General features: G+C 39.2%; 1 protein-coding gene across 1 annotated transcript in view; it reads left to right on the forward strand.

Annotated features, from left to right (window-relative positions):
• Positions 1–13211, forward strand: part of znf423 (zinc finger protein 423) — a 143415-nt gene that overhangs the window by 10751 nt on the left and 119453 nt on the right. Inside the window, 1 exon segment of the mRNA XM_048169047.1 lies at positions 6017–6220. The gene's annotated coding sequence lies outside the window, so the exon portion shown is untranslated.

Here is a 13211-nt window from a genome sequence, read left to right on the forward strand (position 1 = left end):
CCATTTTCAACCCAACTTGGGTTACACTCATTTTTTAGAGTGTATGTTGTTTGCTTTTTTATTTTTAGGTACACGTTTTTTTTGAGAAAATAGTTTTTTTTTTTTTTTTGCATCAATTAAGAGTGAATTTGTGTGTGTGTGTTGAGTGTACGTTTATAATACCCTTGTGTAGTGTATATTTGTGTTGTTTGCATCTATTTTGTAAGTGTATGGTAGGTATATGTGTGAGTTTTTGGTGCTGGGACAGGCTGTCTCTCAGAGATAATGGCCTGCAGTGTGAGGGACAGGAGCTACAGCTGGCTGTTAGAGAGAGAGTTGGGCTCTGGGCACATCCCCTGCTGGGGACCCCCAAACTCTCATTAACACATTGGTCTTGCACACATGAAAGAGGACAACAGCATGTACCCTAACTTAAAGTACTGAGAAAATACTCTCCCACATACATGAACAAAAAGGTGTGGTGGAAAGAGCTTGCCACCTGGGATGGCAAAGTCTCAAAAGAGCACTTGTGTGCTTGATGAAGTCTTTGTCATCAACATACCAAGGTCTACTCTGATAAATGGAGCTTTCAATCAAGTTCGCAACACCGTTGTCCACTAACCCTCACCGAACACACACACACACAAACACACACAAGCAGAAGTGTTATATCTCTTTGGCTTGTTTCTCACCTAGCCCTCTCACAGTAGAGGGAGTCTAGGCCCTGTTGTGAGGTTCGCCACTGTGTGTGTCTGTCCTCTACCTGTAGTGTTGCAAAAGGACACTGAAGGGACAAAATTGCCCCTCATACTCATTTAAACCACTACAGCCTACCTGAGGCACAACATTATAAAAATATTAAACACCACATTATGTCACTAACACGTTTCTACTACATTAAAAACACAAATAGCAGCACAGTTACCACAGGCTTGCTAGCTTGACAGCTATTACAGTAATGAAACACAAATAGCCGCACGGTCTCGGTCAGGAGCGGCGCGTTCTTGAGATATATGTTAGCAGCGTACAGAGTTGAAATTATATGGGAGAGCATAAAAAGAACAGTTTTTTTTTCAATTGTTTTCTTTAAAACATTAGTCTCTTTGGACTCTATTCTCAACAGCCCTGATTTCATTGTGCCACAGTCTGTGTTTAAAACGCACCACTTTAGAATGATTCCACTAAGCCTGTTTGCCTTGACCTTAAGTCTCTTCTGCAGGTTTTTCCTACGTGGGCGCGTTAAACTGAGAGCATACCCAAAATGAAAATTCTGTCATTTACTCTCCCTTATATGTTGTCCGAAAGCTTTTTTTCTTCTGGGGAATACAAAATGAGAAATTTGTACTTTTGTAATTTTTAGTGCGGTTGTATTTTTTCAGTGAATCATTTGATTCAGCTCTCAAAATTAGTCTGAATGATTAGTTCATGAATTGGACTGAAAGAAAAAATTATATGAGAATAAAAACTTAAGTTTTTTTTCTGTTTGTTGCACAAAAATATTGAATGGCTTCTATAAACTTGTTTGAGTCCTGCGAGCCACGTTTATGATACTTGTATGGTTCTTTTGTGTCCTTTTTTGGCTCTTTTTGAAACCTTGAAGGGTTAGTTCAGCCAAAATGAAAATTCTGTCATTAATTACTCACCCTCATGTTGTTCAACACCTGTAAGACCTTCATTCATCTTCGGAACACAAATTAAGATACCCAGAAAGCTACTAATGACATATTTAAAACTGCCAAAGTCATGTGATTTCAGTAAACGAGGCTTCGTTATGTCATAAATGTTTTGAAATTTTAGTGGTTCACCACTGGGGGAGCGTGATTTTGGCAGTTTGATCGAGCTCCGAACCACTGATTTGAAACAAAAGATTCGTAAAGCATTGAAGCTTCATGAAGTAGTGTTTTGAAATCGCCCATCACTAGATATTGTTGAATAAAGTCATTATCTTGTTTTTTTGGCACACAAAAAGTATCGTCACTTCATAACATTTAAGGTTGAACCATTAGTCACATGAACTGTCACATGAACTGTTTAAACTTTAGTACCTTTCTGGGCATTTGAAAGTGTTAATTATCTTGCTGTCTCACTGAATTTGTGTTCCGAAGATTCACAAAGGTATTACATGTGTGGAAAGACATGAGGGTAAGTAATTAATGACAGTATTTTAATTTTTCTGTGAACTAACATTGTAAATAAATGCAAAAGGGCATGGAAACATAGTCTTCCAGTTTTCCCACACAAGAAATAAAGTCATATGGCATTTGGAACAACATGAGGATGACTAAATAACTGTCATATTTTTTGGGGTATGCTGTCCCTTTAAACATTTCAACCTCCAAATGCGCACAATAAAAAACGAGCCACGTTGGGTGAACTCTAATTTCGAAATGTTCACGGACCTCACCTCGACCTGTGCCCCACCCTGCGTCCATCAGCCTCTCCTCGCACCACGCACCATGTTTACGCACGCATTTGCGCTCGTGTGTGTTTGTCAAGGCCGCGGTCGGAGGTGGAACGACTGCAGCTGAGATGCGTGATGCGTGTGTATCAATCTTCCACTGCAGAGAGAGAAATGGAGCCCTGTAATGATGGTGGCCCTGCACTCTAATGGAGTGTGTTCTGGAGGGCCCCCTCTAGAGACTCCCCTCCCCTCTTCCCTCCTGAGAGGGCATACGCTTACGGGAAAGGAGGAGGAAGAGAAGGCAGTAATGAAAGGAAGATGCAAAAAGAAAATGAAAAAGAAGGATGGAGGAGTTTAAAAGGTAGTGTAGAGCATTCCGCCGGCCACTTTTATCCTCATCTCCTCCTGCACGCCAGCCCCGCTTATGACCGGAGAGATGGAGGTATGGAGAGAGGAGAAGGGTAGGGAAAGGTCCCCTCCTGCTCCTCCCTCGTTGCCATGGTAGCAGGTTGTGCTGGCATGTGCCTTGGTTGGCAGTGCCTGTACCTCTGGCATGAGGGTACCTGAGGGAATCAGGGTGTGTGTGCGAGAGTGTGTGATTGAGTGAGGAGAGGTAGGGAGTGTTCGAGGGTTACTGCCACCATCCATTTTCCCCGAGATTAGAAGCTCTCATGGATGAAATAGTGTAGTTAATGCACCTTTTGTGTGTTTGCACGTGTGTGTATGTGTGTAACCGCTGCTCAGGGCTCTATCAGTGTAGTGTCAGTTAGGGGCCGTTCTCCTCCCTGTCCAGACGGTGTTCTCACCACTGGACAGATGGCCATACCCCTCCTACCCCCTAGCCCAGCCCACACCACCCTCCAAACCACCACGACGCCCCCACCTTCACCCCCACCTCTCTACCCTCTGCTCTGGTGGGGGTGAAATAAACTAGAGCACCTCGACGCTTCCTTATCCAAATGCCCCTCCAGATACCGAGCCCACCAACCCCCCCTCACCCATTTCCACCTGCAGTCCGGACTGGGCTGGGGCCCAAAGCGAGGCCCAGGCTCTCCTCTGGCCGGGCTCCGAACCGCAGGCCCCATTAGCGTGGGCTGCTGCGGCGCGGCGTAATGCAGTGCCAGTCCTGGCCAAATTAGAGCTGATCAGAATGTGTGGAGCACAGGAATGGCCACCTCCTGCTTCTCTCTGATTGCACAAGTCCAGGATGATTAGACAGGATGTTAAGCCCGGGGGAGCCGGTGAGCAGCCCTCCCTCTCTCCGGCCCCCACTTCCTCCCTCCCTTTCCCCGCTCCCTCTGCCCTCACGTTTCCTCCTTTCCTCTGCGCTTTTTCTCGGCTCCTTGGTTTCCCTTGTTGTCAATGTTCTTTTTTTCTCTGCCTATTTGATTTCTTTTATTCATTAATACGTGTTTCGTATTCTTTTCCATTGCAGTGTATCTCTAGTGTGTTTCAGGTAGAGCTGATCACACTTACACTCATGAAACGGAAAACTGGTCGCGTATTGCATCAGACGTTGCATTAACTGAACAGCATGTTCTGCCATTTCATGTATTTGTAACATTCTGAATGCTTGCTGTCATTTTTACAGATTAAAATGATGGTATTTGGTGTGTGGCATTATTGCGTTTAGAAACATTTCCACAGTAAAGGATGCTAATAGGGATTAAAAGTGATGAAAACATGAAGTTTTAAAGTTCCCTTGCGGTTATGGACTGGCAGAATGATGTGAGTGAGAATTTATGGGAGAGAAACAAGAGATTTCAAGTGTAGTCCAGTGGAATAATTCATGGGCTAGTCATTAAGTCAAGTGACCTGATCGTTTGTTGTTTTTTCACATTTAAGTCAGGATGAAAAGGAAGTAGCAACAGGGACTTGGTTCTATCCATTGGTTGTTGATTGGTTGGGTGCAGATCTGAATGCGAGCTTGCAGTCATTTGTAAGAAAGAGACGAGGTTTATGCAATCTAAATTATTGGAGAAGTCTGGAATGCGCTCATTTTCACCGAAAGATTAAAAATTACAAGGTCACAACATTTTTAAAAATGACACATGGAATAATTGTTCACAATAATATCAATAACAATCATTTCGAAAATAGGGTCAATTTAAATCATTTTGTATACTATTACTATTGTATGCACGTAACAAAATATATTAGCATTGACACCTTTGTCCAGTGTGGTCAGAATGGTCTCTGACGACCTCCATATGTGGTCTTGGTAATCGCAATGCAATCACCTGGCTTTTAAAGTGGTCAAGTGCTATCCGATTGCGATCTGACCACCGAAAGCGCATGTTAATAGCAGGTGTGACGGGGGCCTTTGTGTCTTAATTTGGATCAATTTTATCAGGGTCTCTTTGCTCTCATTCTGTCTCACAATCTCATACCACCCCACATTTTGTACGCCGTCTTGTCTTGCTTCCTCTGTCTCTCTTTCACTCTAACTCAATCTTGCTCTCTCCTCCCTCTTCCTCCAGTCTCGTGTGTAGTCCTTTCAGCGTAGAGCCTTTAATGTGATAATAAGGTGTGAAAATGGAGCCACAATGGCGGAAGGAGGATTGCAGTGGCAGATTTCTCCACTGGTCCTAACTGTGTGCCACGAGCGACTGGGTGGCTCGCGCTCAAGCGGCTCTCAAAGCCTCGGGCCCCTCTCTTACACTTCAGTCTAGAGGCTCATGGGAGCTTTGTAGTTTTGACTGAGACTAGACACACTTAGGGTTGGGATTTATACTGAGACTGAGAAAAGTTATCTCTTTTAGGTCATTTTTAACAGTGGAGCTATTCCAGTAATGTGATACATTTTCTAACAATTAGCGATTCTTTAAAATGTAGCATTGGAAAGTTTAATTGATTGTAGTGATTTGGTTAATCCTAAATGATTCCTTACCTCATATGCAGCATTGAAATGTCTGATTCATACTAATGAATTGGTCCTCTCTCTCTCTCTCTCTCTCTCTCTGTGGAAAGTCTGAATCATTCAACTGAATTGATTCTTTCCCTTATATGCCTTTGGAAAGTTTTATTCATTCTAGTGAATCAGTTCATTTACTGAATTTAATTCCTGCACAATCATCTTTGTAATGAAACAGCATTTTATGTAATATTTGGTTAAATGCTGCTGCTCAACGCTGTTGTTGACTTTTTTTCTTTTTCTTGTTTAATTTCTCATATTTTGTTTTCTACTTGCATTAGTTCTGTTTTTAATTTTATTAGTTCATTGTTGACAACATCACAATCTCCATTTATTCTTTTATCCAGTCTCATATAATCAAAACCCCCATCGTGCTAGAAAATACAGATTATATGTGTTCATGTATATGAATATGCATATAGTGTAGTTGACTAGTTTACCTACTTCATTTCTTGAGTTCTAATTTGGCTACAGTTCTACAGTTTCAAAATAGCTTCGCCAACACTGGATGAAATTTTTTTTTTAATTGATTTACGTTTTGACAAGTACAGTACGTTTCGCTACCCGTGACATTTGCAAAAGCTCTGCATCAGCACATATATGAAGTACAATACATAACAGTCAAGAAATAAATGTTATAGTATGATTTACCTGTCAGTAGCAATCCCTTGACCTGACATCTTCCCTCTTTCTCTCTACGGTTCATGTGTGTATATACATAGATGCAGCAGTATCAGAGCGAGACTCTGATAGAAAGGAGAGCCGGGTGACGGGTGAGGACGGAGAACAGAGTGTGACCAGTCATGACGAGAGGGTGGGAGAGGAGGATTTAGATGACGACTCCATCTTCACCTGTGACAACTGCCAACAGGACTTTGAGTGCCTGGCAGACCTGACCGAGCACCGTACCAATCACTGCCCAGCAGGTTTGTGTATGTGTTGTGTTTCTTCACTGTCTTTAAAGACACAGTGTATTTTTTTTTCCCTCTATGTATCCTCCTATCCCAGTTCAATGTACCATTTGTGGGGTAACTTTTGTAGATTGCCACTTTCAAATTTTTGAATCAGCCACAGCAAACATTTCACCTACGATAATCAATAATCATGCAACTTATTGAAGATGCAAATAATTTTGCATTACGTTTGTTGGTTAGACTACCTGTTTAGATGTACAATGGCAGACAGGGAAGTGTTTAGTAAACCTACTTGAAAACAATCATTATTTTTTTGCAATTTTGTGTGGTTATGCTATTGGCACAGAAATTATAGACTGCTTTAATTTCTTATTTCTGAGGAAATCATATTGGCAGGAGGCAGAAGTTTGGTATAGTTTTTGAGGCGGTGGGGTTACTTAGAGGCCGTTGGCTGTTCTGGAGTCAGTATGCTCCCTCAGGAGAGTGGTGTTTTAAAGCTAACACGCAGTACACGCACACAATAGCCGTTATTACAATCGCGGTAATTAATGAAACGCTGAAAGCGGCCCTGCAGGGGCATCTGCTTCCTAGCAGATTAATCAAGGGCCTCTCCTTAACGAGCATAAAAACTGAGGAAAAGAGGGGGAGAGATAGAAATATATATATATATATAGAGAGAGAGAGAGAGAGAGAGAGAGAGAGTGATGCCACTCCAGCAGTCGTATGCAGTAAGTTTATTGAATGATCTTGCAGTATCTTTTCAGCTATATAAAATTCTCAAAATATGGTGCTAGTGGATTGTTATTATCCACAGCTCTCATCATACCAGAGCACACATGTTTCTGAGGGGACACAATACAGCATGACACAACCCTTTCCCCATCTCCTTCCATTATTTTAGCTACTTCCAAAGTAATGAAATCATGGTCCTAGATTTTAGACACAATCTCAGTTTTGGAGTCATCAGAGAGATGCATGATGTGTATTGGAGGGGAAAAATAAAGAGTGAAATGAAATTAAAAAATGCAGTCGTTCCCAGGAGTGTGCGAACTGGAGATTGTAAAACAGGGTGCTTCTCATTTGGAAGGATGTAGTAAGACTGCATATCTCTGCTGTCATATCATCAATGTCTGTCAAAGGAGGCGGGCTTCATTTCTCATCCTTCATTTGGCCTGTTTTGAAGGATGCATCAAGTGTATCCTTCGTGTCCTCCAATCACCCACAATCCTTTGCACATATTCCAGACCACAGATGCTTGTCATTACATGTACTGCATTAATGGAAAGGCAGTTAATTTAAAGGTTTTTAATATAAATATTTTTTCAAATTATAATTTTAATAGATTTTTCAAATCGTGACTGCGGGGGCAGAAACATATATGATGTTGCCATACGCATTTTACTCTACCGTCTCATTGTAACATTTAATGCTGAGGAGGACTCTAGCCTACAAGCCTTCGATGGACTGGACTAGGAAGGACACAGCCTCACTAGAATGCAGCCTTCTGTTTGAGAAGCACCCATAATCTGGTTCCATGTCTGGGGGGTTGGACCGATCACAAACCTTCTTCCTATTTTGTATTATTATTATTATTATTATTATTATTATTATTATTATTATTATTATTATTATTATCATCAGTGTTATTTTAGTATTATTTCTATACTGTTATATATTTTATTCATATTTAGATTACATTTTTTTGGTTATGTTTTTATATATATATATATATATATATATTATATATATATATATATATATATATATATATATATATATATATATATATATAAAAAACAAATATTATTACCATTTAGGTTTAATTTATTTATATTTCAGTTTTAGTTTGGTTTCAGTTTTTATTTATGTCCACTTTGTAATTTTAGTGCTTAAACTTATTTCATTTCATTGCCAAGACAACATTTCTAATTTTCGTTTACATTGTTTTTCAGCTAATATTTGTATTTTATTTTATTTCTGCTTTATTTCAATAAACAAAAAATTGTTAATAGTTTTAGTTAACAATAATAACTCTGATTATTATTTTTTAAATTATTATAATATTATAGAATATTAAATTAATTAAAACAAAATTAATCAATTCAATTAATATTGAATAATGCAATTATTATTCAAAATTAGTTTAATACAGTTCCCTATTTATTTTAAATTATTTATAACAATAATAACAACAACAACAAAAATAATGATAGCAATAAATAAAAAATCATTTTCAAACCCTTTCAAGTTCTTGACACACTCCTGGGAGCTGGTCTAATGGGAGAGAGAGTAGCGTGCTGCTGGTGACTTCATCTGATAAGGGACAAACACACGCCATTTTGTGTGTGAGTGTGTGTGTGTGTGCATGTGTGTGAGGGAGGCCATGTTGTGGAGAGCAGTGGATGGTTCCCATGGCCCCAAGGAGAGCCTGGCCAATATCAGCACACCAGCAGAAGGCTCATAAAGCCACTCTATCAATTTACGGTTATTATTATGACCACATGCCCGTCAAAGCAGGAATATTCTCGAGCACAGCCGTGCCACGCCACGGCATGAAATGAAATTTCTATTCCCTTAACAGAAGACACCGTGGCTATAGAATTACACCTGGAATCCCATCATGTGTTTGTGCGTGCATGTGTATTTGGCATGTCCGCCTCGTATTTGTGCACCGTCCTTTTTTTTAGCTTCTCGACAATAATATAACCTCTGATATGGTCGCTAACCATCCCTACCGTCATTGTCTTTCTCTGACTGTCCCTCCATCCCTCTCTTTTTCTTCTTCCCCCTTGCTGCCATTGATCGCTGCTAATATGAGTTCCACAGGAGAAGATATTGGAGACGAGGAACGTCTGCCTTTCTGTCCCTCCAAATGTCTTTGGCTCTGCCTTCCCCCATTACACTCCTAGTGTTTCCATCTCCTTCTACTTTCTTATATATCACTTTAACTTCTTGTGCTCTCTCTCTTTCTGCTTAAGATTAACATTTGGGTTAAAAAGTCTGATATCACATTGAAAATCTGGAATACAAAATCATTTTTAAACCTTTTTAGGAAAGTTTTAGGATTTTTAAAAATGAAAAGAAAAAATATGATTTAACTTGATTCAGCAATTCTGCACTGCAGTTTTTGGTCACAACGCACATTTCTGAGATTGATCATGTGACTCTTTGTACAGATAGTCAGGTGTTTCATCATGTTTTACTCAAATTTATGCAAGTTCATGCAGTTCAAATGCTCCTGTCATTAATGCAAACATTAAAGCAAAAAGACATCCTGAAGTTCATATTAATATTGCAGTTCATCTTTTCACTCAAATTATGCTCGCAATATATGTGTAAAATAGAAAAAAAGTTTAAATAAAAGCATTTTTGTTAGTGGTCCCAAACCTTTGGGCCCCACTGTATGTTTTTAAGAGTGGGTTAATGTGTATTATTACTGTATTCTAGCGTTTGTATGTTTGTGTTCAATGAATGGTTATTTTATTTGTGCGTAATGTAAAAGGAACAACCAATGTAATTTTAGAAATTACTAACTTAATTTTTGTAACCACGCTTTTCTACACTACTGTTCAAAGGTTTGGTGTTGGTAAGATTTTGTTAAAATGTTTTTGAAAACATTCTCTTATGCTCACCAAGGCTGAATTTATATGATAAAAAAAAAGTAAAAACTGTAATTATTTTTTATTTTAAGTATTTTTTCCCCAGTATTCTTTGAATATAAAATTAGAAAACAGCATTCATTAGAAATATATATCTTGTATAACATTATGAATGTCTTTACTGTTACTTGAATAAAAGTACTAATTTAAAAAAAAAAAAAAAATGACCCCAAACTTTTGAACAGTAGTTTAAATGACCCTTCGTCCCGATAACATGTCTGTTTACAGGATTACAGTGTGAGTGTGTGTGTTTGTTCACTTTGCTGGCAGTTGGACAGCATTATATCGTTTAGTGTGTGTTTATATTTGTCTGTGTGTGAATCTATCGGGTCATGAGTGTGGATTAGTGTTTGTGTGCACAAGTTTGTGAATGTGTGTGGGTGATACAGGAGTGTGTGTGTGTGTGTGTCATACTGTGGGCTGATTCTGAGGGGAGGCTCTACTGGAGGAGGAATCTGGAACACTGGCTCCCTGAGGAGCGCTTGGAAAAAACCTCAGATCAAATGGAGAACATTCACTGCGCTGCTCCGCTCCACTGCCCTGCAACCGGCCAAGGTTGGGCCCTGGCTGTTAACAACACTCACCTCACTCTCTTGCTCTCTCTTTCTCTCTTTCTCCCTCTCGCCCCCTTTCCACATGTCCCCTGTGGCATTGTGAAGCTGACCCCTCCCTCTCTAGTCTGGAACAGAAGGCCCTGTAGCCTCCTGGGTTTGGCTCAGTCGAAGAAAGAGGCCCAGTTTAGACTCCACAGCACAGCATGTGGACCAGTAGGCCTGTTCAGGTGTCCTCTCAACCTCGTTTTTGCTATATATGTAGCCTTTATTGGTCCACCTTCTCCATGTGTTGTATATAGCAGTATTGCCCACCCTCCGAGCTTTCTAAACTCATGTGGAAGGACAGGGGGTGAGCAGGAGGTACAGATATACACGCACACACAGAGGTGACCGCTGCATGGCAGCTGAGCTCTTCTAGCTTGAAATTAGAATTCCTCCTCTGACCCATTTCTCTCTTGATCAGTTCATATTTTGATCTGTATAGAAAATAAATGTCAGGATGTGTCTTCCTGAAGTAGAGCGGACGAGAAAGACTGAAAGACTTCGGGGAGTAAGCCAGAGAATGGTTGAGTGAAGCAGGCAGCCGTGTGGGTAAACGAGAGAGCTGTCAGTCAGCTGGGGGGGCGGGCTCTCCACCTGTCAGATACAAATAGGAGGCGAGTGCTAATTAACCCGCCTTCAGAAGACTGAGGGGAACGGCAAGCGCTCCAGAGAGACAGACTGAGAGAGAGAGAGAGAGAGAGAGAGAGAGAGAGAAAGAGAGTTGATGGTTGGGGGGGTTAGTAGTCAGTAGAAATAGCTCTACACAGCTCACACACTCTCTGTCACTGCTTCGAGAAAGAAAGAGAGGGTGGGAAGACGAATGGCTCCTTTTTTTTTGGCCTTTTTGCCACTTTTATTTATAGGTATAGTCAAGAAAGGACATGAAGTGATGGGTAGAATAAGGGGGAATGGGGTCAGTAAATGTCGCCAGCTGGATTTAAACTCGCATGGGCTGCGTATGCGCTAACCGCTAGGCCAAAGCCTTGACAGTGAGGTGTTCTCTAAGTTGAGATGACAGTTAGCTTCAAACTTGCCAATACTCACATTTTATTATTTAATTTAGATATGTTTTATTGAAATATTTATTACATGTATATTTGTAATTGTATGTTTAAGCCTCTGGTGCTCTTTGCGTATCGGTCAAAAACGACATCATTTTTTTTATTATTATTTTGATGAAATGAATGTACTATATTTTAGTTTTATAATGTGTTTTGTTTAATATTTTGTATTTTTAGGGGGTTTTATGGCACTAAGTTATATTCACGCTAAAATTATAATCCATTTATTCAGTTTTTGAGCATAAACCTGAAAATGAAATTTCCAACTTAAACTGTCATAAATTTTTAATTCTTTAGAGCACAGACTTAATTTTGATCTTTTTTCAAAGATGACAAAAAAGTGAAAAAAGTTCAAAAAAGTTAACTTAAAAAAGTTACAGAATTATACATTTATTGTTATGAAAATGCACAAAAATAGTATATATATATATATATATATATATATATATATATATATATATATATATATATATATATATATATATATATATATATATTATATTCAAAAACATGTTTTACTCTAAAACTGCAAGAAAATCAAAGCCATAAATCTAAAAAGGTTGAGTTCCAAATTTGAGCTCGATATCTCAAAAAATTAGCTTTCAGTAAGATTTTGTTTGGCCACAGTACTAAAATTTGTCACTAGATGAAATTCGTCTCCCATTAATTTCCAGTGCGGTCATTTTTGACTGCGAGGAGCACAAGTGTGACTATTTTTTTCAGAACCATTTAACCTTTTCAAATAATGTCCATTATTTTTTTTGTGTTCACACAGCAAGTGCCAAAACCTTTACTAAGTTTCGTTCCATTCCAATAAAGTAAAAATATGGAGAGAGGAAAAAAAAAAAAAAATTGGTCAAAAATGACCATAGAGCAGCAGATTCAACTTGATTCAATTTATTCATATTATTTAAATATTTATTAAATGCATTTGTATTTTTTTTGTTTAATAAAACTACTATATTGAATGAATATTTAAATAAAATATTTTAAAAATAAACACAGAACTTTGTAAATGGGTTGTGAATGGTAATCGTATCTTAGTTGCTTTTTCTCTTTAAGCCTGTAACATTTAGTGTACACCAACTCATTTACTTCTGTAGACGCTCTGACACACACAGAGCAGTGTGCCCTCTCCTCTGCTGGCAGGCTAGGTGGGGAGTTGTGCGTCTGGCATGCAGTTGAAGTGTAATGGGGGTATGTGACGGGGCCTCGGGGTGGTTCAGTCCCCTGAGATTGCAGTCACCCCCTTCATTTTTTCACTAAACACACACTCGCCCAGGGCGCTTCACGCCATGAATACATATCCCTTTTCCACTTATCTATCCTTCCATCCATCCATCCGTATGTCTGTCCGGGCCAACTGAAGACCCCCCAGCTCCTGCCTGTCGTCACGACAGCAGCTGAATCCAGGGAGGCCAAGACTCTTATTAAAGTTGCAGATCATTTCCCTCTCGCTTCATCATACAGAGAAAGAGGAGAGTAGTTTGTAATTTGATCTTGCTGTGCTAAGAAAAAAAGCTGGACAAGGACAGATTAGTACCTTAAATAAGCTTTATTGGCATTAGTTTTAATAAATGTGGCTGGACATAAATTTGTATGTTGAAGGAATTTTTTTTTTAGGTTAAATACAATATAAGATTTATTAAATTAAGCTTGATTGCCATGGAAAATAATTTTGACTTGG

This window comes from Megalobrama amblycephala, linkage group LG19 (genome assembly GCF_018812025.1).
Source record: "Megalobrama amblycephala isolate DHTTF-2021 linkage group LG19, ASM1881202v1, whole genome shotgun sequence".
NCBI lineage: Eukaryota > Metazoa > Chordata > Actinopteri > Cypriniformes > Xenocyprididae > Megalobrama > Megalobrama amblycephala.